Consider the following 26342-nt stretch of genomic DNA (forward strand, 5'->3'; position numbering starts at 1 on the left):
CAGCGGTAATCAGTCTGATAATTATGAGCCTAACTTACCTGTATTAAAGGATAATGTGCTAACAATAACCCAGCCTAGACCCTAGGGTTTGGAATTAGCCCTTAACAACATTAATCCAACATGTAAACTGCTGATAACAGGGTTGATTTGAAAGGGGATTTGAGCAGATGGACCTACCTTCTACTGTAAAACAGACTATTTTGAGTAAGTGGTCTGGCTCACAGCATCTGGACTCACTCACTCACTGAACACACACACACACACACACACACACACACACACACACACACACACACACACACACACACACACACACACACACACACACACACACAGAAGGATCATGGGAAGAGGGAGAGCTGAAGAGGGAAAGAGAGGGAAAGAGAGTGAATGAAAGAGAGAATTAGAGAGAGAGAGAGAACATAGCCCACACAGACCTTTTTAATGAGCTGCCTTCATCACAGCAGACCTATTAGTGGGATGTCTCCACATTAAAGTTGCATTCACATGGCAGAGGAGGTTTGGGTGACAACCCCTGAACAGAGTGTGTGTGTGTGTGTAAGGGTAGGTGGAAGTGTAAAGATCCTGCCACACGCTGACATTTGTGTGTGTCTGTGTGTGCGTGCGCTTTTTACGTGCCTGTGTGTGGGCATTTGTGCAGAAGGAAGTGATTATAATTGTACTTATAGGTCGCAGGGGCGCAGTTTCCTTTGCAAGCAGTCTCCTCAACCTGATCAAAACAAGTGCATAGGGTGCCATTTGAGACGCAATTAATGTTTCTATTTTAGAGTTTGTCGTTTATCTTGTTATTCTGTATATACTAATCATGTGAATTCTGCTTTACAACACTTGCTGTTGGGACACAGACGAGAGCGAAAGAGAGAGATGCATGCACATCCATCATATTCTCTCACCCTGACCTGTAGAAACATCTCAAGGATGATCAATGGAAAGTATTCAGACCCCTTGACTTTTTCCACATTTTGTTACGTTACAGCCTTATTCTAAAATGGATTAGAATGTTTGCAAAATTTATAAAAAATGAAAAACAGAAATACCTTATTTACATAAGTATTCAGACCTTTTGCTATGAGAATCGAAATTGAGCTCAGGTGCATCCTGTTTCCATTGATCATCCTTGAGATGTTTCTACAACTTGATTGGAGTCCACCTTTGGTAAATTCAATTGTTTGGACATGATTTAGAAAGGCACACAGCTGTCTATATAAGGTCCCACAGTTGCCAGTGCATGTCAGAGCAAAACCAAGCCATGAGGTCGAAGGAATTGTCCGTAGAGCTCCGAGACAGGATTGTGTCGAGGCACTGATCTGGGGAAGGGTACCAAAACATTTCTGCAGCATTGAAGGTCCCCAAGAACACAGTGGCCTCCATCATTCTTAAATGACTTCAACTTCAACTATCTCAACTAGCCGGTGCCCCCGCACATTGACTCTGCACCGGTACCCCCCTGTATATATAGCCTCCCTACTGTTATTTTATTTTACTTCTGCTCTTTTTTTCTCAACACTTTTTTTGTTGTTGTTTTATTTTTACTTTTTTTTGTTAAAAATAAATGCACTGTTGGTTAAGGGCTGCAAGTAAGCATTTCACTGTAATGTCTGCACCTGTTGTATTCGGCGCATGTGACCAATACAATTTGATTTGATTTCATTTGAAATGGAAGAAGTTTGGAACCACCAAGACTCTTCCTAGAGCTGGCCGCCCGGCCAAACTGAGCAATTGGGGGAGAAGGGCCTTGGTCAGGAAGGTGACCAAGAACCTGATGGTCACTCTGACAGAGCTCTAGAGTTCCTCTGTGGAAATGGGAGAACCTTTCAGAAAGACAACCAACGCTGCAGCACTCCACCAATCAAGCCTTTATGGTAGAGTGGCCAGAAGGAAGCCACTCCTCAGTAAAAGGCACATGACAGCCTGCTTGGAGTTTGCCAAAAGGCACCTAAAGGACTCTCAGACCATGAGAAACAAGATTTTCTGGTCTGATGAAACCAAGATGGAACTCTTTGGCCTGAATGCCAAGCGTCATGTGATGTCTGGAGGAAACCTGGCACCATCCCCACGGTGAAGCATTGTGGTGGCAGCATCATGCTGTGGGGATGTTTTTCAGCGGCAGGGACTGGGAGACTAGTCAGGATCGAGGGAAAGATGAATGGAGCAAAGTACAGAGAGATCCTAGATGAAAACCTGCTCCAGAGCGCTCAGTACCTTAGACTGGGGCGAAGGTTCACCTTCCAATAGGACAACAACCCTAAGCACACAGCGAAGACAATGCAGGAGTGGCTTCGGGACAAGTCTCTGAATGTCCTTGAGTGGCCCAGCCAGAGCCCAGACTTGTACCCGATCAAACATCTCTGGAGAGACCTGAAAATATCTGAGCAGTGACGCTGCTTTGTCATTATGGGGGACTGTTTGTAGATTGATAAGGGATTTAAAAAAAAATTGATTTTAGATTAAGGCTATAACGTAACACAACGTGGAAATAGTCAAGGGGTATGAATACTTTCCGAATGCACTGTATTGTGATCATAACATATTATCTGGATTTACAATGTAAAGGGAAAGGGGGATAGCTGCCGCCCCAAAGCACACATGATATCCCTGCATCTGTCTAATTCTAATCCTGTCTCTCCATAATATTAGTAAATATGTTATTGTCATTAATAGTATTTTCTCTATCATAGTAATTGCAATAATTCCAAGAATTGATATTAAGCATTATCATCATGATTACCTTAATAATAACATAGGCTAGTCAAGGACCGCTGTTATCGGTTTCTTTAAGTGTGAATGAATCGATGTGGGAATGGATCAAATATGAATGATTCCTCAAAAGAATGATCAATTAACGCATGAATAAAGGAACGAATAGTCGCTGGAAGCAAAGCAATAACTGCAATGAGAGCTCGCAGCCAGGCTTCAAAATACTGTAAACGAGTGCCCCCGCGTGCAGTCCACTGTTTTTCACGCTTTCGGCCGCTGAGAGGCAGCATTAGGCTACCACCTATCCGTCATCCAACCACTACGGGCTCACTGTAATCACATCATGTTAACATGGGAAGGTCTGAAGTTGCCTCTGAATGTCACATACCAACAATGTGATGGGGTACACATATTGCCAAATAAGTGTAGACTCTGACACACGAGCATTGTGACTAGAAGGAAAAACAGAACGTTCTCTACGGGAGCTGTAAGGGGCAATATGGAGAGGAAGAAAGCCACGGGAGAATACCACCGCATCCCTGTATCCAAAATGTAGACTACATGTTATGGGACGGGCGGCACGTTTATTTCGCTAATTTGGAAAGTTACAAAATATACAATGATTATAAATGGGTCTTATCTGAACAGGTCGTCGCTGGACCCGTATGAGGAAGTGTTGAATCGCCCTCCGTGGGTTACTACAACTTTGGGGTGCTTCCTGATATTCACTATCGTGGTTGATATTTTGGGCAACCTTTTTGGTGATATTCTCTGTCTACCGGAATAAGAAGCTAAGGAATGCAGGTGAGTAATGTATACTATTGTGTACGAGGTCGGAGTAGCCAAAGTATTGTATTGTGTTTATAAACAAGTTTCAAAGTGTTGTTTTGATACATTTGAGTATGAAATATGACAACAATAAAGGACAGGCAGTTCTGCGTTTGGGTAAAGCTGTGTACGCTGTTCGCGCGCAAATGTCGAAATGAACAAGAAAAGTAGACTAATTTGTGATTCAGAATTTGTGATAGGCGTAATACCTACATCGATGAAAATCAATAAAATGCACTGGTCTATCCCAATTAATTTAGCTTTGGCTTAAAGCTACGGTGAAAGTAATGGACCGGTGGCATTTGGAGGTAGCTACCCGCGCGTTATAGAGGATGCCGTGCCAATGTTGGTAGCCTGATCTTATACCCTATGATTTTATACGCCAGACAATGTATGTTGTATACAGGTACGTTTTGTATAGGCTAGTCAAGGATGCCTGCGTGTTGGCTAAATAGGCATGTCATGGAAGTTAGATTCTCGCCCTCGAATCATAACCGTCTGTGGATGCGTAAGCTGCTCTGACCAGACCGAATAACCATGTCTAACAAAATAATTATCTGTTTAATATCCGAGCGAGCAAAGAAGAAAGAATAGATAGAGAGGGTCAACGAATGAGGCTCTTCCAAGAATGAAAAATAGACTCGCAGAGATTGATTGACACGCGCCGCCCGGAGCCACTCTAGAGAAACTATAGGATGGACAGCAGTGTATTTTAGCAAACGTGCGACACAGGCTCCGCATGCTTAGTTGGGGATTGTGTTTCACATCCTATCAATCATGTAACTAAACTGGGAAGTCTGAATGAGAACATCTTCAACTATCCGTTTTATTTTTCAATGGAAAAATTGGATTTGGTGACGGAACATGCGTCACGTGCGCACTTGGGTTTTATGAATTGGGATCGGAGTGGGGCTGCTCTGTCTAGACCAGCCTATTATCACCAGATGGGATACGGAATGTGTTTGATATTATAATGTAGGATAATGTTGTATACAGTATGGATATTTTAAATGCATTATAGTATTGTACTGTGGTGTGATTGTTTAACATATGTTTGGATATTTCATGTGTCTTAATGATTATATTCCAAAGTACAGTACTGCTGTAACCCTCTGATAAGAACCTGACATTCTTGTGTGAGAAAATACATATCATAAAAAGAAAATCTCTTCAGTAATAACATTGTGATTTGATAGGCTACAGATAAAATGTGCGCCAGATAGAAGTTAAGCTGTTGAGAAAATAGATATTTAGTCCTACATTATTACAGACCGGTGTGTTCTCCAAATACCAAATGGACATGCTTTGCGCTCCGGTGCCGCTCTGGCCATTCAATGACAGATTGGAATTCTAGATGAATCCACATGGTAGACAGATTTAAGGGCTTATAGTTTACTGGAATGTGTATCTAGCTAAATGACTATTTCTTAGCCCCCAAATTAGTTTTATTTTCTTTGATAACCCAGGTGTCTGGTTAGACTGTAAATTCTCCTTCCAGACTCACATTAAGAATCTCCAATCCAAAGTTAAATCTAGATTCGGCTTCCTATTTCGCAACAAAGCCTCCTTCACTCATGCTGCCAAACATGCCCTCGTAAAACTGACTATCCTACCGATCCTTGACTTCGGCAATGTCATTTACAAAATAGCCTCCAACACTCTACTCAGCAAATTGGATGTAGTCTATCACAGTGCCATCCGTTTTGTCTCCAAAGCCCCATACACTACCCACCACTGTGACCTGTACGCTCTTGTTGGCTGGTCCTCACTACATGTTCGTCGTCAAACCCACTGGCTCTAGGCCATCTATAAATCACTGCTAAGCAAATCCCCGCCTTATCTTAGCTCATTGGTCACCATAGCAGCACTCACCCGTAGTCTGCGCTCCAGCAGGTATATCTCACTGGTCATCCCCAAAGCCAACACCTCCTTTGGCCACCATTCCTTCCAGTTCTCTGCTGCCAATGACTGGAACGAATTGCAAAAATCTCTGAAGCTGGAGACTCTTATCTCCCTCACTAACATTAAGCATCAGTTGTCAGAGCACTTTACCGATCACTGCACCTGTACACAGCCCATCTGAAATTAGCCCACCCAACTACCTCATCCCAATATTGTTATTTATTTTGCTCTTTTGCACCCCAGTATCTCTATTTGCACATAATCTCTTGCACATCTAGCATTCCAGTGTTAATACTAATTGTAATTATTTTGCACTATAGCCTATTTATTGCCTTACCTCCATAACTTGCTACATTTGCACACACTGTATATATATTTTCTGTTGTATTTTTTGACTTTATGTTTTTTTACCCCATATGTAACTCTGTGTTGTTGTTTTTATCGCACTGCTTTGCTTTATCTTGGCCAGGTCGCAGTTGTAAATGAGAACTTGTTCTCAACTGGCTTACCTGGTTAAATAAAGGTGAAATAAAATAAAAATAAATATTAGTTGTGTTTGTTTGACACAGCATAGACCTAATGTGCATACCAATGTCAAACGCAAAGCATCTTTTAGTGATTTAAGAAAAATTGATTTGTGCCAGTCATATTAAGGCCCTCCCCCAATGTGATGAATATGATTATTAATAAGACTTCCTGTAATTCCTCCTCCCACCCCCTTCTCCATCCTGATTTATCATTATAATCACTTTCATTTGATATAAAAGTACACGGAATTGCACAATCGCCATTTCCTGGATTTGAGTCTTTTAATAGTTTATACAGATAGAACGTTACATACAGTAAATAGAATCGAATATTCCGTCAGGTGCAGAAAAAAAGCACATTTTTTATTTGGTATGTGATGTTACAGGTTTGATCACATTTTATGGTGCCCAGTCTGTGACAAACACAGATACTTATTTAGGGAGCACATCTTTGAGGAGGGGAGGGCCGATTCATTTAAATGTGAGTGCACAAAGTAGGGGCGGAAGCAGTTCAATTGATTTAGCAAGTGCAGTCTCTCTGGGTGCATCTTAATAGTCTCATGTGGCTCCCTCTCCTTCTTCTGCGTCAATAATGGCTGCATCTCAACAGTCTAAAGTGGCGCACACTCCTTGTCTCATGTCCTTCATTTGCACTGATCTGAAAGGCCTAATGGTAGTCCCAAATTATTAAATTGCTTCACCTGTCGAGTCCAGTCCTTTCACATCAGTGCAGATGAAGGAAAGGAGACAAGTCGAGGAAACGACTTTAGACTATTGAGATGAAGCCATTATTGGTGGTTCAGAGTAGCTGGTGTCCTATTTTTCCTTGTACATACTCACCCTAAAGTTATTGTTTGATTTGTCAGTTATCTCCTTGCGTTGTCATTATAGTTGCAAATCTTTGCAAATCCTTGCTACGCCACTGCTTAAAACTAACTATAAATTAATCTAAGACGTGCCCAATAAATTATCTCCAGCTGAGGGCTCCAGCAAGGCATTTGGTTTGCTAACTTTCTAGCTAAGTGGCTAACTTGCAAGATCAAGCTTCTTGGTTACAGCAGAAACAATTTATCCCTTCCTGGATCAAGATCCCTGCTGCCTAAATTCTTTTTTATTTATTTTATTTTAATTATTGGAAAGAAATAGCGCCCCTTGCCTACACTTCCGGTAATACCGTACACCCCAGTATGGTACAGGAACGGTATGAAGGTATGAAATACCACCCAACCTTAGTTAGAATATCTGCTTTGAATTAAACCATTTACAATGACATGAATATCCATTCAGTCTTTTGTCAGCTTTCTACACAACAATACTTTTCTCTGTATGACATCATCAATAATGGACCTATGTCACAGGCTTCAATTGAGCCATTTGAAAAAATTATGTATCTCTCTAACACTTTTTCTACAACAGTGTTTGGCGAATACTAACATCCCTTAAGCAGGCCAGTCACCTGGTTTCCCTGTTTCCTTAGGTTCGTGCCTTTCAGGAGCGTTTGCAATTTCAAAGCCCAGTTCCCAAAGATGGTGCATGTCCAACTCAAAGCCCTCACAATTTTCCCTTCTATTCAAGCAAAAAATAATAATGCATTGGCAAATCGCATGCCTCATGGCGACCATATTGATTGACACAGAAACGTTTCCTTTGTACTTTCTAGGGCTATTCGCATGGAGTTGTTGCACAGGCTACATAATGTTTGGCGTGGTTGTTATTTACGGGATGGAACGGAATGTGTGTGCCAGTTAGATTTGTCAATGTAAACACGGAATGTGACTTGGCTCCTCGAGCAGTCTGAGAGCTATGGATAAACCGCAGACAGCTAAAGTTTGTTTGTTGATGTTGACCAAAATGGGATTTTGTGGTATGGGAAAACACAGGCATGGGAATAAATTAAAATAACAGAATGGGTTTGAATTCCATGCGAGTTTCCATGTACAGTACCAGTCAAAAGTTTGGACACACCTACTCATTCCAGGGTTTTTCTTTATTTTTACAATTTTCTACATTGCAGAATAATAGTGAAGACATCAAAACTATGAAATAACATATATGGAATCATATAGTAACCAAAAAAGTGTTAAACAAATCAAAATATATTTTATATTTGAGATTCTTCAAGTAGCCACCCTTTGCCTTGATGACAGCTTTGCACACTCTTGGTATTCTCTCAACCAGCTTCATGAGGTAGTCACCTGGAATGCATTTCAATTAACAGGTGTGCCTTGTTAAAAGTTAATTTGTGGAATTTCTTTCCTTCTTAATGTGTTTGAGCCAATCTATTGTGTAGTGACAAGGTAGGGGTGGTATACAGAAAATTGCCCTATTTGGTAAAATACCAAGTCCATATTATGGCAAGAACTGCTCTAAATAAGCAAAGAGAAACAACAGTCCATCATTACTTTAAGACATGAAGGTCAGTCAATACGCAACATTTCAAGAAATTTGAACGTTTCTCAAGTGCAGTCGCAAAAACCATCAAGTGCTATGATGAAACTGGCTCTCATGAGTACCGCCACAGGAAAGGAAGACCCAAAGTTACCATTGCCGCAGAGGATAAGTTCATTAGAGTTACCAGCCTCAGAAATTGCAGCCCAAATAAATGCTTCACAGAGTTCAAGTAACAGACACATCTTAACATCAACTGTTCAGAGGAGACTGCGTGAATCAGGCCTTCATGGTCGAATTGCTGCAAAGAAACCACTACTAACGGACACCAATAAGAAAAAGAGACTTGCTTGGGCCAAGAAACACGAGCAATGGACATTAGACCGGTGGAAATCTATCCTTTGGTCTTATGAGTCCAAATTTGAGATTTTTGGTTCCAACTGCCATGTCTTTGTGAGAAGCAGAGTACGTCCCCTGTAGCTCAGTTGGTAGAGCTTGGTGCTTGCAACGCCAGGGTTGTGGGTTCGTTTCCCATAGGGGGGCCAGTATGAAAATGCATGCACTCACTAACTGTAAGTCACTCTGGATAAGAGCGTCTGCTAAATGACTAAAATGTAAAAATGTAAATGTAGGTGAACGGATGATCTCTGCATGTGTGGTTCCCACCGTGAAGCATGGAGGAGGAGGTGTGATGGTGGGGGGTGCTTTGCTGGCGACATTGTCAGTGACTTATTTAGAATTCAAGGCACACTTAACCAGCATGGCTACCACAGCATTCTGCAGTGATACGCTATCCCATCTGGTTTGCGCTTAGTGGGACTATCATTTGTTTTTCAACAGGACAATGACCCAAAACACACTTCCAGGCTGTGTAAGGGCTATTTGACCAAGAAAGAGAGTGATGGAGTGCTGCATCAGATGACCTGGCCTCCACAATCCCCCGACCTCAACCCAGTTGAGATAGTTTGGGATGAGTTAGACCGCAGAGTGAAGGAACAGCAGCCAACAAGTGCTCAGCATATGTGGGAATTCCTTCAAGACTGTTGGAAAAGCATTCCAGGTGAAGCTGGTTGAGAGAATGCCAAGAGTGTGCAAAGCTGTCATCAAGGCAAAGGGTGGCTACTTTGAAAAATCAAAAATATATTTTGATTTGTTTAACAATTTTTTGGTTACTACATGATTCCATATCTGTTATTTCACACTTTTGATGTCTTCACTGTTATTTTACAATGTAGAAAATTGTCCAAATAAATAAAAACCCTTGAATGAGTAGGTGTGTCCAAACCTTTGACTGGTACTGTATATGTGTCCCAAATGGCACCCCATAGGGCTCTGGTCAAAAGTAGTGCAGTGAATAGGGAGCCATTTGGGACACTGCCCATGCCTATTTTCTCCACAGCGGATATTTAAATATTTCAGACAAAGTGCAAAGTCCCATTGCGTTGCTTTGTGACAGACACTCCCGGTTAGGTGGGGACCCGGTGGGCTGGCCTGGCGTCAAATGGGTCAAAATGGCCATAAAACAGATTTGTGTAATCGTGGAGTGAGGCTCACGAGAGTGAGTGTGTGTGAGTGCACATTGAACTCTAATCTGAAGCACTCTCTCTCAACCCAGCGATGTTGCATTGTTTTCCATCCTTTCAGAAGCAGAATGTTGTTTGTGTGCCAAAGTTTTAAGCGCTAGAGTTGTGTATACAAGCTATCTGCACGCACACGCTTGTGTGTGTGTGTGTGTGTGTGTGTGTGTGTGTGTGTGTGTGTGTGTGTGTGTGTGTAGTACACCAGGCACAACAACAGTGTTTACTTGTCGTTTTGTGTATGATTGAGGGCAGGTCATTCAATTCAAGTCATCTTTCAAGTTGTGTTAGACAATAAATCTTGGCAGCAGAGAACTTGAAGACATGACATACATGTACAGTGCATTCGGAAAGGATTCAGACCCCTTGACTTTTTCCACATTTTGTTACGTTACAGCCTTATTCTAAAATTGATGAAAACATTTTTTTATCATCAATCTACACACAATACCCCATAATGACAAAGCGAAAATAGGTTATTGGATTTTTTTTCAAATGGATTACAAATAAAAAACAGAAATACCTTATTTACATAAGTATTCAGACACTTTGCTGTTAAAATATCGAAATTGAGCTCAGGTGCATCCTGTTTCTATTGATCATCCTTGAGATGTTTCTACAAGTCTCTGAATGTCCTTGAGTGGCCCAGCCAGAGCCCGGACTTGAACCCAATTGAACATCTCTGGAGAGACCTGAAAATAGATGTGCAGGTCCCCATCCAACCTGACAGAGCTTTAGAGGATCTGCAGAGAAGGATGGGAGAAACTCCCCAAATACAGGTGTGCCAGCTTGTAGCGTCATACCCAAGAAGACTCAAGGCTGTAATCGCTGCCAAATGTGCTTCAACAATGTACTGAGTAAAGGGTCTGAATACTTATGTAAATATAAATGTGATATTTAATTTTGTTTGTATTTTTTAATTTGCTAACATTTCTAAAATCCTGTTTTTGCTTAGTCATTATGGGGTATTGTGTGTAGATTGATGAGAGGAAAAAACAATTTGATCAATTTTAGAATAAGGCTGTAACGTAACAAAATGTGGAAAAGTCAAAGGGTCTGAATACTTTCCAAATGCACTGTATGTCTGTACTACAGAGTCTTATTATAGACTCTGGTGTAAACGCTATATAAGGTCTACAAGCCATTTGTATACTATCAAATGTATGTCTTTTCATGTATACACATTACAAGTTTCAATGATGTTGTGGTAAACTTCAGATTCAAACTTCAATTCCCATTGAAGTTCCTTAGCTCAAAGCATGATTAGATTCGCTACCGGATATCCCCAAAGTTTGTTTTCATTTCATGAATGTTATTTTGGATCATCATAGAACCCAAACCCCACTGCCCTCCAGAGTCTGTTATTGTTGTTCCAAGCGTAATACATTATTTCTAAGCATATAATATGGCATTAAGTGCTTTGTGTATGTCTCCATTTACGACAAGTGTTTACCATCCCTAAATATCCCACTGGCTTTGTTGCAAAACCTCTTTAATGGAAATTGGTACACACCACAGTGGCGTCAAATTAGAACGCTTCTGTGAAAAACAAAAGACAAATCCTATTTTTGGAGGGAAATTGATATTTTCTAATTGCAGAGATTCCCCAGCATCCTGTTTTATTTTCATCTAGAGGGAAACCATTTAAAATCCCAATTAAACTTTGGATCAAACCAGATTGAGGGTTTGTACTTTTGGGACTATTCCATTGTACTAGACACACCCACATTCAAACAGCAATTCTAAAGTATAAGAAAGTATTTAAAATATTTAGATTAGATTAGATTGTACTTTATTGTGTGTTTTCACAGAAATGTATATTATGTACAGATATTGCACTGCGTTCAAAGAGATTCCACAACAAAAAGAGAGACATGATATAGTCATAACATCAGACATACAAATTCATGAATTCATTCATATTTGACCCAGGTCTGGTGTTTAGTAATCATCTGGATGGTCAATGGACAGCCTAGCATGTTTGAGTGACAGGAAAATACATGGGGTGTTTGTCCACCTCTCTGACAATCTGCTGCCCAAAAATGGTCATTGGAGTGCACCAGACAGAAGAAGAGTCCCATTTTGAATCTGTCTTGTGAAGTCCAATGTTCCTTTTGCTGAATGCAACGTGGCAAACACAGTATTACCAGAATGTAGTGTATTGTATTGTATTTACCTCACAAGGATTAGAATGAGTACATTTTGGCAGCGGGATGATTTGTTAAATCCTGTTGCAGCAGTCAACTTCTGTTGCGTAGTCAAAACAGTATCAAAGTGAGTCACGCTGTTCTATAAAGACGTCAACACCACCTGTTTTTGAGAGACACGCTCAATAGGCTTGGGCGGTATATACCGTATACCGGGGTAGTTTGAAATACCATCAAAAAAAGGGATGTGCCAAATAAGTCATCTCAGCACAGGGCTCCAGCTATGCATTTCGTTTGCTAACTTGCTAGATAAGTGGCTAGCTTGCAAGATCAAGCTTCTTGGTTACAGCAGAGACAATCAATCCCCTCCTGGATCAAGATCCCTGCTGCCTAAATTAGCTATGTGCATCCCCCCCACCCCAAATAAAGTTTTACCCGGGATGGTACAGGAACGGTATGACAGTATGAAAATCTGGATACTGCCCTACCATAGCGCTTAATACCCGTTAAAGGCCCATGCTGTGTAGACTCACTGCTTGGACAACAAATGGTGCAAAAAAACCAAGAAACATTTATTGATGTTCGATATTGGCTGTAGCATCTAATACAAATCCCAAAAGCACTCAAACACAGCAGCAACAGTTCCGCCCTTTGAAATGGCGAAAGGTGGGCATCCGTGAAGTGGGATGAGATGTCTGTGTCCTTCTCCCCATCCAGTGGGCTGGCAGTATCAGTAGTTTCCAGGGTTTTCACCTCGGAAAGTACGACTGAGGCTTCTTTGAGACCTGCTGGAACCCCATTTTGACTTGGCCCCGTAGGCTTTTTCTGTTAGAGCAGTGCAGCTATACAGTAGGTGATTTGAATGTGGGTAGAGTGCCACACGCCAGGTGTCCACTGCTACTGTATGTGAAATTGAACAGCGGCTGGCTGATATGTTATTAAGTATTTGAAAAATCCGCCACCACTGTGAACACTGCTACATTTGACATACTGTTACTCAAACACTGTGCTTGCCCGCTTTCTCCTCCGGCTGCAGCGGATAAGCTATCATTAACTACAGTGGGGGAAAAAAGTATTTAGTCAGCCACCAATTGTGCAAGTTCTCCCACTTAAAAAGATGAGAGAGGCCTGTAATTTTCATCATAGGTACACGTCAACTATGACAGACAAATTGAGAAAAAAAAATCCAGAAAATCACATTGTAGGATTTTTAATGAATTTATTTGCAAATTATGGTGGAAAATAAGTATTTGGTCACCTACAAACAAGCAAGATTTCTGGCTCTCACAGACCTGTAACTTCTTCTTTAAGAGGCTCCTCTGTCCCCCCACTCGTTACCTGTATTAATGGCACCTGTTTGAACTTGTTATCAGTATAAAAGACACCTGTCCACAACCTCAAACAGTCACACTCCAAACTCCACTATGGCCAAGACCAAAGAGCTGTCAAAGGACACCAGAAACAAAATTGTAAACCTGCACCAGGCTGGGAAGACTGAATCTGCAATAGGTAAGCAGCTTGGTTTGAAGAAATCAACTGTGGGAGCAATTATTAGGAAATGGAAGACATACAAGACCACTGATAATCTCCCTCGATCTGGGGCTCCACGCAAGATCTCACCCCATGGGGTCAAAATGATCACAAGAACGGTGAGCAAAATCCCAGAACCACACGGGGGGACCTAGTGAATGACCTGCAGAGAGCTGGGACCAAAGTAACAAAGCCTACCATCAGTAACACACTACGCCGCCAGGGACTCAAATCCTGCAGTGCAAGACGTGTCCCCCTGCTTAAGCCAGTACATGTCCAGGCCCGTCTGAAGTTTGCTAGAGTGCATTTGGATGATCCAGAAGAGGATTGGGAGAATGTCATATGGTCAGATGAAACCTAAATATAACTTTTTGGTAAAAACTCAACTCGTTGTGTTTGGAGGACAAAGAATGCTGAGTTGCATCCAAAGAACACCATACCTACTGTGAAGCATGGGGGTGGAAACATCATGCTTTGGGGCTGTTTTTCTGCAAAGGGACCAGGACGACTGATCCGTGTAAAGGAAAGAATGAATGGGGCCATGTATCGTGAGATTTTGAGTGAAAACCTCCTTCCATCAGCAAGGGCATTGAAGATGAAACGTGGCTGGGTCTTTCAGCATGACAATGATCCCAAACACACCGCCCGGGCAACGAAGGAGTGGCTTCGTAAGAAGCATTTCAAGGTCCTGGAGTGGTCTAGCCAGTCTCCAGATCTCAACCCCATAGAAAATCTTTGGAGGGGAGTTGAAAGTCCGTGTTGCCCAGCGACAGCCCCAAAACATCACTGCTCTAGAGGAGATCTGCATGGAGGAATGGGCCAAAATACCAGCAACAGTGTGTAAAAACCTTGTGAAGACTTACAGAAAACGTTTGACCTGTGTCATTGCCAACAAAGGGTATATAACAAAGTATTGAGAAACTTTTGTTATTGACCAAATACTTATTTTCCACCAAATTTGCAAATAAATTCATTAAAAATCCTACAATGTGATTTTCTGGATTTTTTTTCTCATTTTGTCTGTCATAGTTGACGTGTACCTATGATGAAAATTACAGGCCTCTCTCATCTTTTTTAAGTGGGAGAACTTGCACAATTGGTGGCTGACTAAATATTTTTTCCCCACTGTATGTCCTTGAAACCCCTGTTCACATTTCTACGGAGAAATTGTAGACATGGTGGTCGCATAGACTGTATTGTGTACATGAGGCATCACTCAATCTTGCAAGGTGAATACCAGTAATCTGCTTTCTCATTCTCTCTGTAGACACAGTGCCTGTCTTCTTTAGTTGCATAACTGTCTGTTGGATATGGATAACCTTGGTTGATATGCTCAAACTTTTCATGATGTCTGTCAGTTGGAGTTTCTACACCATCAGCCAAGAACCGGTCTGTTACCAAAGAGTTTGCCTCACTACACTACATAAAGCACAACTTGCCTAACAAGGGTATTGGTACCATTCCCTCAGTATAAGACCATGTTTAAAACAACACCTCAATGCATCAAAACGATAATCAGGAAGTGACATTGCGTTCGAGCATCTTTGTCAACTCTTTCAAGTGAGCCTTGGCCAAAAAAGACGCATGCTCCTGTTGACGTCCGTTGCCGCGGGGCTGACAACACTAGGAGTCGAGCAGTGACGGGGGATAGGGCACGTTCTCAGGACCAAGGAGGATGGTGGGTAAACTCAGGTGACACAGGTGAGGGTGGCCGCGGAGGAGCATGACCTGGGGGTGCCATTCGCTGTGTGTATGTGTGTTGGCGGCTTCCTTGTGTATTGTGTTTGTGTTGGTGGCTCCGCTGTGTGTTTGTGTTGGTGGCTTCGCTGTGTGTGTGTGTGTCCGAGCTGCATAAATGAATAATGCGTTGGGAAGAAGTGGATTAGAGAGCGAGGCCTGGCTAAGCAACGTTCTCCTTAGTTCTCATCATAACCCACTTAACATCGGCCGTAAATCAGTCTCAACATCACCTCCAGTCAACTAGGGCAAGAAAAAAGTGAAAGTCGTTAACACCTCTTCAAGTAGGCTTGCCGGTGTGTGTGTGTGTGTGTGTGTATTTGGTATTTTATTAGGATCCCCATTAGCTGTTGCAAAAGTAGCAGCTTCTCTTCCTGGGGTCCACACAAATCATGAAACATGACAACATACAAAACATTAATAGACAATAATTAATAGACAAGAACAGCTGTGTGTGTGTGTTTGTACCTTTTATGATTTACGACAACAGCACTACTCTCTGGGACACTGTGGTCTTTTCGAAGCTGGTGATCTGGAAATTGGCCGTCAGGAGCATGTGTCTATCAAGCCTCCCTGGAGCAGTGAGCAAACCTAATGAAAGGTTTGGATTGTGTTGTGAGGTTGTGTGGTTTGGTTATAAGTCTGCTGTTATCTGTTGTGCTAACGCCCATGGGGATGGACAGAGGGGGAGGGAGACGGAGACATTTCGTCTGTTGAATTAGTTTTTGAAGATGAAAATAGAGCGCTTTTCTGGGCCCCTCTTTTTTTGCCTATTCCATTCCCACTGGGCACAGACGTCAATTCAACGTCTATTCCTTGTTGGTTCAACATCATTTAATTGAAATGGCGTGTAAACAACTTTGATTCAACCGGTGTGTGCCCAGTGGGTTGCTATGTCTCTCTCTATTTCTCTCTCTTTTCAATACTCTCACAAGTATCCTAAAAGCCCCCCTGTGCCCATCCCTCACCTCTTCCTTCCTCTTCTTTATCCTTCCTTCCTTCCTTCCTTCCTTCCTTCCTTCCTTCCTTCCTTCCTTCCTTCCTTCCTTCCTTCCTTCCTTCCTTCCTTCCTTCCTTCCTTCCTTCCTTCCCTTCCTTCCTTCCTTCCTTCCTTCCTTCCTTCCTCCCTGCCTTCCTCCCTCCCTCCCTCCCTCCCTGCCTTCCTCCCTCCCTTCCTTCCTTCCTTCCTTCCTTCCTTCCTTCCTTCCTTCCTTCCTTCCTCCCTTCCTCCCTTCCTTCCTTCCTTCCTTCCTTCCTTCCTTCCTCTTTATCCTGCTTTTCCTCCCTCTTTCCAGGGTTGTATTTAATAATTTACAGTACTATACAGTGCAAACCTCTTTCTGCTTGATGTGCACTGGGATGACACAAATTGGCGGGCTCAATCAAGTATAACCTAATGCTCGTCCGAAGGGAACTGTGAAACAACACATGCATACAGTAGTATATGCCGGGTTATAGTATAAGAGATGTTTTGAACACGCACGCACGCACCCACGCACACACACTTACACCTCGATTACACTTACAGTGTCATTGCGCAAAATGGTATGCAGCATCATCTGAAAATTCAACAATCAGGTTCTGCTACCATTTATGTCAAGCAGTCTACACATACAATTTGATGCATACATTAGATAAATCCAACGTATGCACCACACTGAACGCACTGCAACTGCCTCTGACACGCAATGCTGCAAGGCAAACACAGCGTTCCATTGGTGTCATGAGCCCTCTCACTCCACCGGGTTACCACCTTAATGTGTTTCCACTATCTTCCACTCTGCTCATCTCTCTCTCTCTACTCAGCCTAACTAGCGCCACCTGTCCCTGCTCTGCTCGGCTCTAATTACTCTGCCAGCTGCGCTGCATTACCCACTAACCTCTCCCAGTATTTAAAGTCCTGTCTTTCAGCTCTCCTTTGTCAGATCGTCTGCAAAGCTCACACCCGAACCTGTGTGCTCGCGCTTCTGGCTCACCCTTGTTTTGTGACCCCGGACCTGCCTGATTCTTGGATACTCTTCTGCCCCAGGAAAACCAGACCTGCTTTCTGCCATTACGACTCCTGACTACTCTTCGACCCCGGTAACTCTGACCAGCCTTCTGCCTTGCTACAACGTATTTGGATTTCCCTTGAACTGTACTTCTGCCTTGTTTCATCCGCCCCGTTGTGTCTGTGTTTCCTCCCCCCCCAGGACTTCTGGACCACCAACCACCGGCGTCATCGGACGCATCGCTGCCACTGGGGGGCACAGATCCAGCACATTGGACGGGATAACCCCTGGAGCCTTCACTCACTCCCTACTTCCCTTTCCCCTTTAGTTTTAATAAACTTTCTGGTGTGACGCAATTGTGGTCCTCTTGTCGTCTGTCTGAACCGTGACAGTACGATCTGACCATTATGGACTCAGCGCACACTTCCCCCGACATGGAAACCGAAGAACCTGAGCAACCCACCGCCATGCTACGCCTGGAACACACTGAGAGAGAGCTAGGCCGCATGAGCGGCGACATCACCTCTCTGCTTCAGGTCGGCCACCAACAGCATCAGCAGTTCCAGCAGCACCAGCAGCAGTCCCAGCAGCAGCAACAACAACTCGCCAGGATCATCCAACTCCTCACCAACCTTACCCCAGCCAGTCTGCCCACCAGCCCTGCCTCCGAGTTACCTGCCCCGGTCATTGCAGCCGCTGCCCCGGAACCCAAGATTGGAAACCCCGAGCGGTTCAACGGCGATTCTACCCAGGTCCGGCCATTCCTGACTAGCTGCCGACTTCAGTTCTCCTTGCAGCCAAGGACCTTCGCCACGGAGGGGGCTAGGGTCGGGTATGCCATCACTCACCTGACGGGCCGAGCTCGACTCTGGGGAACAGCAGAGTTCGAACGTCAAACCCCCGCATGTGCAACCTTCGACCTGTTTGCTGAGGAGATGCTGAAGGTGTTTGACCTGGATTCACCAACCGCAGAGGCGTCTCGTGAACTGTTCAGTATTCGACAAGGCAGACGTACAGTCGCAGACCATTCCATCGACTTCCGAACCCTGGCAAGACGAAGTTCTTGGAACACACCATCGTTGGTGGACGCGTTCTTCCATAGCTTGGCTGACTATATCAAGGACGAGTTGGTCTCCCATGAACTGCCTTCCACTCTTGATGAAGCCATCGCACTGACTGTCCGGATCGACAGAAGGATACAGACCCGTCGTCGTGAGAGGGGGCGCCAAGGTCCACCAACTACCGGCATTCGGAGAGATCCGACTGGGCTCCTGTCAGCTACTGCCACTCACCCAAGTCAGCTTGATCAGTCTGAGCCTATGGAGATTGGGCGAGCCTCTCTCACTCCTGCAGAGCGCCAGCGCCGCTCACCTCAAACCTCTGCCTCTATTGTGGAGGTGATGGACATCGTGTGGTAACCTGCCCTTTAAAGCCGAAGCTCACCGGGCATAGGGGGAGTCCGGTTGAGCTCAATGACCATCCAGTCCTCCGACCGCAAACCCTTGCTGCAAGTTCACCTCCGCCTCTCTGACTCAACTCACACCCTGGCTGCTCTGGTGGATTCTGGCGCCGAAGCCAACATAATGGACATCAAGCTGGCACGCCAACTGGGACTGGAGAACCTCCGTTTGACACCTCCTATTCCTGCCCGGGCACTGGACGGACACTTACTCGGATCGGTCACTCATGTCACGGCCCCGGTCTTGATGGGTCTGTCGGAAACCATCAAGAAACTATCCAGTTTCACCTGCTCCCCTCTCCAGGCCAACCCCTCATCCTGGGTTACCCATGGCTCCGCCCGGCACAACCCTCAGCTCGACTGGGTGACCGGGGTGATCAGGGAGTGGGGAGAGGACTGCCACCGAACCTGCCTGCTTGCTGCCGCACTACCCCCTCGGCCAGTACCTACTAACTCCGCTCCTGACCTCTCCCATGTCCCAGAATGCTACCATGGTCTCAGAGAAGTGTTTAACAAAGCAAGAGCCACATCTCTGCCCCCCTCACCGACCGTACGACTGTGCCATCGACCTCCTCCCTGGAACAGCCCCTCCAAGGGGCCGTCTTTATTCGTTGTCTGCTCCTGAAAGAAGGTCCATGGAGGACTACATCAATGACTCTCTGTCCACAGGATTGATCCGTTCATCTTCATCTCCGGCTGGTGCTGGCTTCTTCTTTGTGGGGAAGAGGGACGGATCTCTTCGCCCCTGCATCGACTACAGGGGACTCAACGACATCACAGTGAAAAACCGTTACCCTCTCCCTCTGCTCACCTCTGCTTTTGAGTTGCTCCAGGGAGCCACTGTTTTTACCAAGTTGGATCTCAGAAACGCTTACCACCTAGTGCGGATCCGGGAGGGAGATGAATGGAAGACCGCATTCAATACACCAACAGGCCACTACGAGTATCTGGTTATGCCTTTTGGCCTCACCAATGCTCCTGCTGTGTTCCAGGCTCTAGTGAATGATGTACTGCGGGACATGTTAAACAAGTTTGTCTTCGTTTACCTGGATGACATCTTAATCTACTCCAGAAACCTGTCTGAACACACCCGCCATGTCCAGCAAGTCCTTCATCGTCTTCTGGAGAATTCCCTCTACGCCAAGGCAGAGAAATGTGAGTTTCACGTCAAGACAGTGGCCTTCCTGGGGTACATAGTGGCAGAGGGAAGTATCCAAATGGATCCTGCCAAAGTATCAGCAGTCACTTCATGGCCAGTTCCGGAGAACAGAAAGAAGCTGCAACAGTTTCTGGGGTTTGCTAACTTCTATAGAAAGTTTATCCGGAACTACAGTACCGTTGCTGCCCCTCTCACTGCTCTAACCAGCACCAAGCAACCCTTCACCTGGACCCCAGCAGCCGACAAGGCCTTCAGTACCCTCAAGGTAAGGTTCACCTCCGCTCCCATCCTCCAGATGCCTGACGTGGACCGGCAATTCATTGTGGAGGTGGACGCCTCGGATGTGGGAGTTGGTGCTGTGATTTCTCAGTGGGCTGCGGAGGATAGGAAGCTCCATCCCTGTGCCTTTTTCTCACGTCGGTTGTCCCCCTCTGAGTGCAATTGCGACATAGGGAACCGAGAGCTGCTGGCTGTGAAGCTTGCCTTGGAGGAGTGGCGTCACTGGCTGGAGGGGTCCACCATTCCATTTCTCGTTTGGACCGATCATAAGAACTTGGAGTACATCCGCACGGCCAAACGGTTGAACTCCAGGCAGTCCCGCTGGGCCCTGTTCTTTACCAGGTTTAATTTCACTCTGTCATACCGGCCTGGATCACGCAACACCAAGCCAGACGCCCTCTCCCGTCAATTCCAGAAGGATGACAACCCCTCCAAGGATCCTGTGTCGATTCTGCCAAGTCCCTGCATCGTAGCAGCTCTGACCTGGGCTGTTGAGGAACAGGTGCTGGAAGCTCTCCGTAACCAGCCCGGTCCCAGCACTTGCCCAGCTGACCGCCTTTTTGTCCCCGAAAACCTAAGGTCCCAGGTCGTTCAGTGGGGACATGACTCCCGCCTAGCTTGTCACCCTGGCTCCACCCGCACTTACAACCTGCTCGCCCAGAGGTTCTGGTGGCCCGCTCTGAGAAAGGATGTACGGGAATTCGTCCAAGCCTGCCCCATCTGCAACCAACACAAGTCGTCCTGCCAGCCCCCAGCCGGATTGCTGCAGCCCCTGCCTGTGCCCAGACGTCCCTGGTCTCACATCGCCCTTGACTTTGTCACGGGGCTGCCCCCTTCAAGGGGCAAGACCGTCATTCTCACCATAGTTGACCGATTCAGCAAGATGGCACACTTCATTCCCCTCCCCAAGCTCCCAACCGCCAAGGAGACCGCCCAGGTGGTCCTGGAACACGTCTTCCGGATCCACGGACTGCCAAAGGATGTAGTTTCTGACCGTGGTCCACAATTCTCCTCCGCTTTTTGGAAGGAGTTCTGTCACCTGCTGGGAGCCACAGTCAGTCTGACTTCCGGATTCCATCCCCAATCCAATGGGCAGTCAGAGCGGGCAAATCAGGAGCTCGAGAAGGCACTGCGATGCATGACTTCACGCAACCCCCCACTCCTGGTCGCAGCAATTGACATGGGTGGAGTACGCACACAATTCTCTGACCTGCTCTGCCATCGGTATGTCCCCTTTCCAATGTGTTTATGGATACCAGCCTCCTCTATTTGCCAGTCAGGAAGGGGAGGTTACTTGCCCATCTGCACTTGCGTTTGCCCGTCGATGTCGCCGCACCTGGTCACAGGCCCGAGCCACACTTCTCAGATCCGTTGCCAGCTACACTACCCGGGCCAACCGTCGGAGAATCCCTGCTCCCACCTACCAGGTTGGTCAAAGGGTGTGGTTGTCGTCAAGGAACCTGCCACTCAGGGTGGAGTCGCAGAAGTTGGCACCTCGGTTCATTGGCCCATTCCCTATCATAAGAGTGATTAGCCCAACTGCTGTCCGGCTCCAACTGCCTAATTCCATGAGGGTGCACCCCACTTTCCATGTGTCTAAGATTAAGCCCATTCATGAGAGTCCGCTGGTCCCTGCTGCGCCTTGTCCTCCTCCTCCACAGCTCGTCGATGGTGGTCTGGTTTACACCGTCCGCCGCCTGCTTCGGTCCAGACGGAGGGGTAGGGGTCTCCAGTACCTCATTGACTGGGAGGGCTATGGACCTGAGGAAAGGACCTGGGTGCCAGCTAGTCGGATTGTGGATAGGACTCTCATCACCGCCTTCCACCAACGGCATCCTGATCAACCTGCAATCCGTAGGGGCCGCCCCAGAGGGATCCCTAACCGTCCTGCCCGCTCGGCTTCCTGTCCTGTGCCTGATCCTGTCTCGGGACCTGTCCCATCTCCCGACCACGGCCCTCCGGCTTCCTCCGAGGATGAGGGCGTTCGCTCGGACCGTTCGGAGGAGTTCTAGCCCTCCTCCGGCTCCCTCCTCCCGCCCGGCGTGGTGTTGCTCTTGGGACTTCTGGGGCCGTCCCTTGGGGGGTTCTGTCATGAGCCCTCTCACTCCACCGGGTTACCACCTTAATGTGTTTCCACTATCTTCCACTCTGCTCATCTCTCTCTCTCTACTCAGCCTAACTAGCGCCACCTGTCCCTGCTCTGCTCGGCTCTAATTACTCTGCCAGCTGCGCTGCATTACCCACTAACCTCTCCCAGTATTTAAAGTCCTGTCTTTCAGCTCTCCTTTGTCAGATCGTCTGCAAAGCTCACACCCCGGAACCTGTGTGCTCGCGCTTCTGGCTCACCCTTGTTTTGTGACCCCGGACCTGCCTGATTCTTGGATACTCTTCTGCCCCAGGAAAACCAGACCTGCTTTCTGCCATTACGACTCCTGACTACTCTTCGACCCCGGTAACTCTGACCAGCCTTCTGCCTTGCTACAACGTATTTGGATTTCCCTTGAACTGTACTTCTGCCTTGTTTCATCCGCCCCGTTGTGTCTGTGTTTCCTCCCCCAGGACTTCTGGACCACCAACCACCGGCGTCATCGGACGCATCGCTGCCACTGGGGGGGGGCACAGATCCAGCACATTGGACGGGATAACCCCTGGAGCCTTCACTCACTCCCTACTTCCCTTTCCCCTTTAGTTTTAATAAACTTTCTGGTGTGACGCAATTGTGGTCCTCTTGTCGTCTGTCTGAACCGTGACAATTGGAAATGAATGTACTTCTGGTGTGTCAAAACGCAATGACACTGTAGCTGTGATCAAGGCGTTACTGGCAAGCTCTCCTCTCTGATGCGCCTGTCTGTTTTCCCAAAAGAGCTTGGGCGTGATCCACTTATTTTTGACCCCACTCTCTCCCCTTCCCATCAGACTAAGCCAGATATGAGTGGGCTACCTAGCAGGCAAAAGGGGTTGCAATGATGTCATTCTAACATATTTTGTGACATCATGGTCAGGTTTTATATGCGGATTTTGAAAGGACGTTTTTTTCGACGTCTTTCTAGAGACCAGAAAAACTACCTGGTTGTAATCTGGTTATCTGTCAACTCTACGACCAGAAAACCAATTTACATCCAGAAAATGTCATACATCGCATGACACATTTTGCCTTCTGGTTAAACTCAGGAATCTGAAAAAAGGGAGACATTACTAAATTAACTTTGGAACTAGTGAACAGATGTATCATAGATGAACGTGAACAAGAGACTCTCCACTCCCCCCAGTCTTCAGAGTGATTCACTGATTTACTATGTACGTCCCAAATGGCACCCTATTCTCTAGTGAACTTCTTTTGACCAACGCCCATAGGGACTATATAGGGAATAGGGTGCCATTTGGGATAAACCCATAGTCGATGATAGACACATAGGCACTTAAAGGTCCTTCTTTAATATCCACAGGGAACACTTTGTCCCCTTCAAGCTTTATCTGAACGCTGTCCGGCGTTTCCTTGTGTTTATTAGATTGGCAGTGTCACCCTGTATCCTCACTATGGCCAGTTACACTTAGTAAAATCCGTTCTCACAGAAGTAAGAGAGAGAGGGGGAGAGAGGTAGAAAGATGGAGAGAGAGAGTGAGGTGGAGAGAGAAGGAAAGGTAGAGAGAGAGAGAGAGGAGGAAGAAGAGCAGTAGAAAAAGAGAGAGAACGAAGGGGAGAGAAACAGGCAGTGAGAGAGGGAAGGAAGGAAAACAGCATGACAGATAGGGCAGAAACCAGCAAAGGATGACACGTGGTGATGAAGCATCACTGTTGTCTTTTTGTGTCAGAGGAAAAGAGCAAGAGAGGAATACAAGCCAAAATATGAAGAGAAAAAACCTAAAGCTGTCACGCCCTGACGTATGGAACTCTTGATAGTTGAGTCAGGGTGTGGAAGTTCTATGTGATGTATTCTATGTTTACATTCTAGGTATTGTGTTTCTATGTTTGGCCAGGTGTGATTCCCAATCAGAGACAGCTGTCGCTCGTTGTCTCTGATTGGCGATCATACTTAAGTAGCCTGTTTGCCTACTATGTTTGTGGGATCTTGTTCCGTGTATCGGCTTGGATTGTGTATAGCCTTGGACTTCACATTACGTTGGTTTGTTTTGTGTTTAGTATTAAATAAACATGTTCGCATACAACGCTGCACCTTGGTCTGACCCATCTCTCAACGATCGTGACAAAAGCAGAAATCGTATCTAATGCTCGTCTTTATTTTGGGCAAGGGGAAAAGGATAACAGATTTGTTGAAAATGAAAAAGTATCACGATGTACAAAGTGTAATTGCAGAGAAACTTTTATCAAATGTGTTTTTGTGCTCAGCAGGTTAGGCAGAAAGCCAGTTCCACCCCAAGGCGAGATGCGTTGATTCTCAATCCATGTGATTAAAACAATTAAACATTTGTTTTTTCTTCTAGGGCTAGGATTACTGTATCTGGGTTTTCAGCAGGGGTTGTAACCAACATTATTTCCCAGTCATTTAGTTCTGAAAATAACCATAATTTGTTTCCTTCCGTTCCACTCTTACGACCAGCAGAATAAAGTTCTGAGCTGGTTCAAACCCCCCAAAAAGTAATGGTTTATATTATTCGTTTCTGTTTCTTTCTAAACCTCTGAAATCGGAGACTGCCTCGTATTTAAACCTCTGATTTAAAAAAAAACATTTAGCTCCACATTAAACGACTTCACCAATCAGTGCAGATAGAGCAGCTTGCTATGGAGCGGGCAAGCTATTGTTTACATGCATTGGACAGTGTGTAGGGCGTCGAGATGCGACTGTAACGTCAGTAGGCTACAGTAGCCTATGCTTCGGGAGGGGTAGCCTACACACGCACAAACACTGGGAAAGATTTTCAGCTAGCAGGCAGATTCTTGCGTTTTTTATGGGACTGGAAAAAAATTCCCGGAATGTAAAAGGACGTTATTAACCGGCTCTCATGCTTTTAAAATAATGGTTCTGTTCCAGAACAGTATAGATTCACTTTCATTCTCGGTTCAGTTTCTGGTGTCAAAAAATTATTTTCAGTTTTTTTGTTCTGTTCTCTGAACCGGTTTTCAGTGAACACTGTTTGTGGATAAAATTACCTTGGAATCCTAGTATTCACCTAATACTGAAGGTGTAAATGGCTGGTTCTGTGAACCATGCTCACGTGACAAGTAACCTTGCCTGAGACTTGAAGACTTGCATTAGCGCTCGGAGCTAATGCCTATGCTTTAGCTCAGCGGGATAACACAGTCTTGTGGTGCACAGTTGACTTGGTTTCTAACCCAGACATCCCATTTCAACATTGCTGCCTGGTAATTTCTCTCCTTAAATAATTATCACACTGTCAACGTCAATGCAGTGCGGATTACAAGGGCCAAAGACATGAGACGAGTAGGTGTAATATCATTTTGTCTTCCATCCAAAGGGACTTACTGTCACGTTCGTTCATCGACGGGTCAGACCAAGGCGCAGCGTGATATGCATACATGTTTATTAGACTTATAAACACAACAAGAAACGAGAAGTCCAAGGTACACAAACAACATACCTAACACAGAACAAGATCCCACAACCCCCTAGTGCCAATAGGGCTGCCTAAGTATGGTCCCCAATCAGAGACAACGAGCGACAGCTGCCTCTGATTGGGAACCACACTGACCAACATAGATCTAGACGATACTAGATCTAAACCTAGAAAATACAACATAGAAAATCACCACATAGAAAATACACACCCTGACTCAACAAATAAGAGTCCCCAGAGTCAGGGCGTGACACTTACAGTGAGTGCATACATTTGTTGTATATGTGACCCCAGCGGGAATCGAACCTACAAACCTGGCGTTGCTAGAGCCACGCCTCAATAACCTGAGTCATAGAGGACTAGCGAAACCACGTAGCTGTGAACTGCCAAGATAAGCCATTTAACTTACCCATCATCGTCACACGATATGCCAATATTACCCTATAGGTTGTCAATAGCCACTCCATTGAACTGACCAACCGCTAATGGCTTGCATTGTTGTGGCCTGATGCTGTGGTAACGAATGCATGCCAAATGGCACCTATACCCTACATAGAGCACTACT

The 26342-nt window shown here is 45.4% G+C and overlaps 1 pseudogene; it reads left to right on the plus strand.

Moving 5' to 3' along the window:
- The first annotated feature begins 3079 nt into the window (after positions 1 to 3079).
- LOC121560159 overlaps positions 3080 to 26342 on the plus strand; it is a 51678-nt pseudogene continuing 28415 nt past the window's right edge.

Source organism: Coregonus clupeaformis, unplaced genomic scaffold (assembly GCF_020615455.1).
Source record: "Coregonus clupeaformis isolate EN_2021a unplaced genomic scaffold, ASM2061545v1 scaf1117, whole genome shotgun sequence".
Classification (NCBI taxonomy): domain Eukaryota; kingdom Metazoa; phylum Chordata; class Actinopteri; order Salmoniformes; family Salmonidae; genus Coregonus; species Coregonus clupeaformis.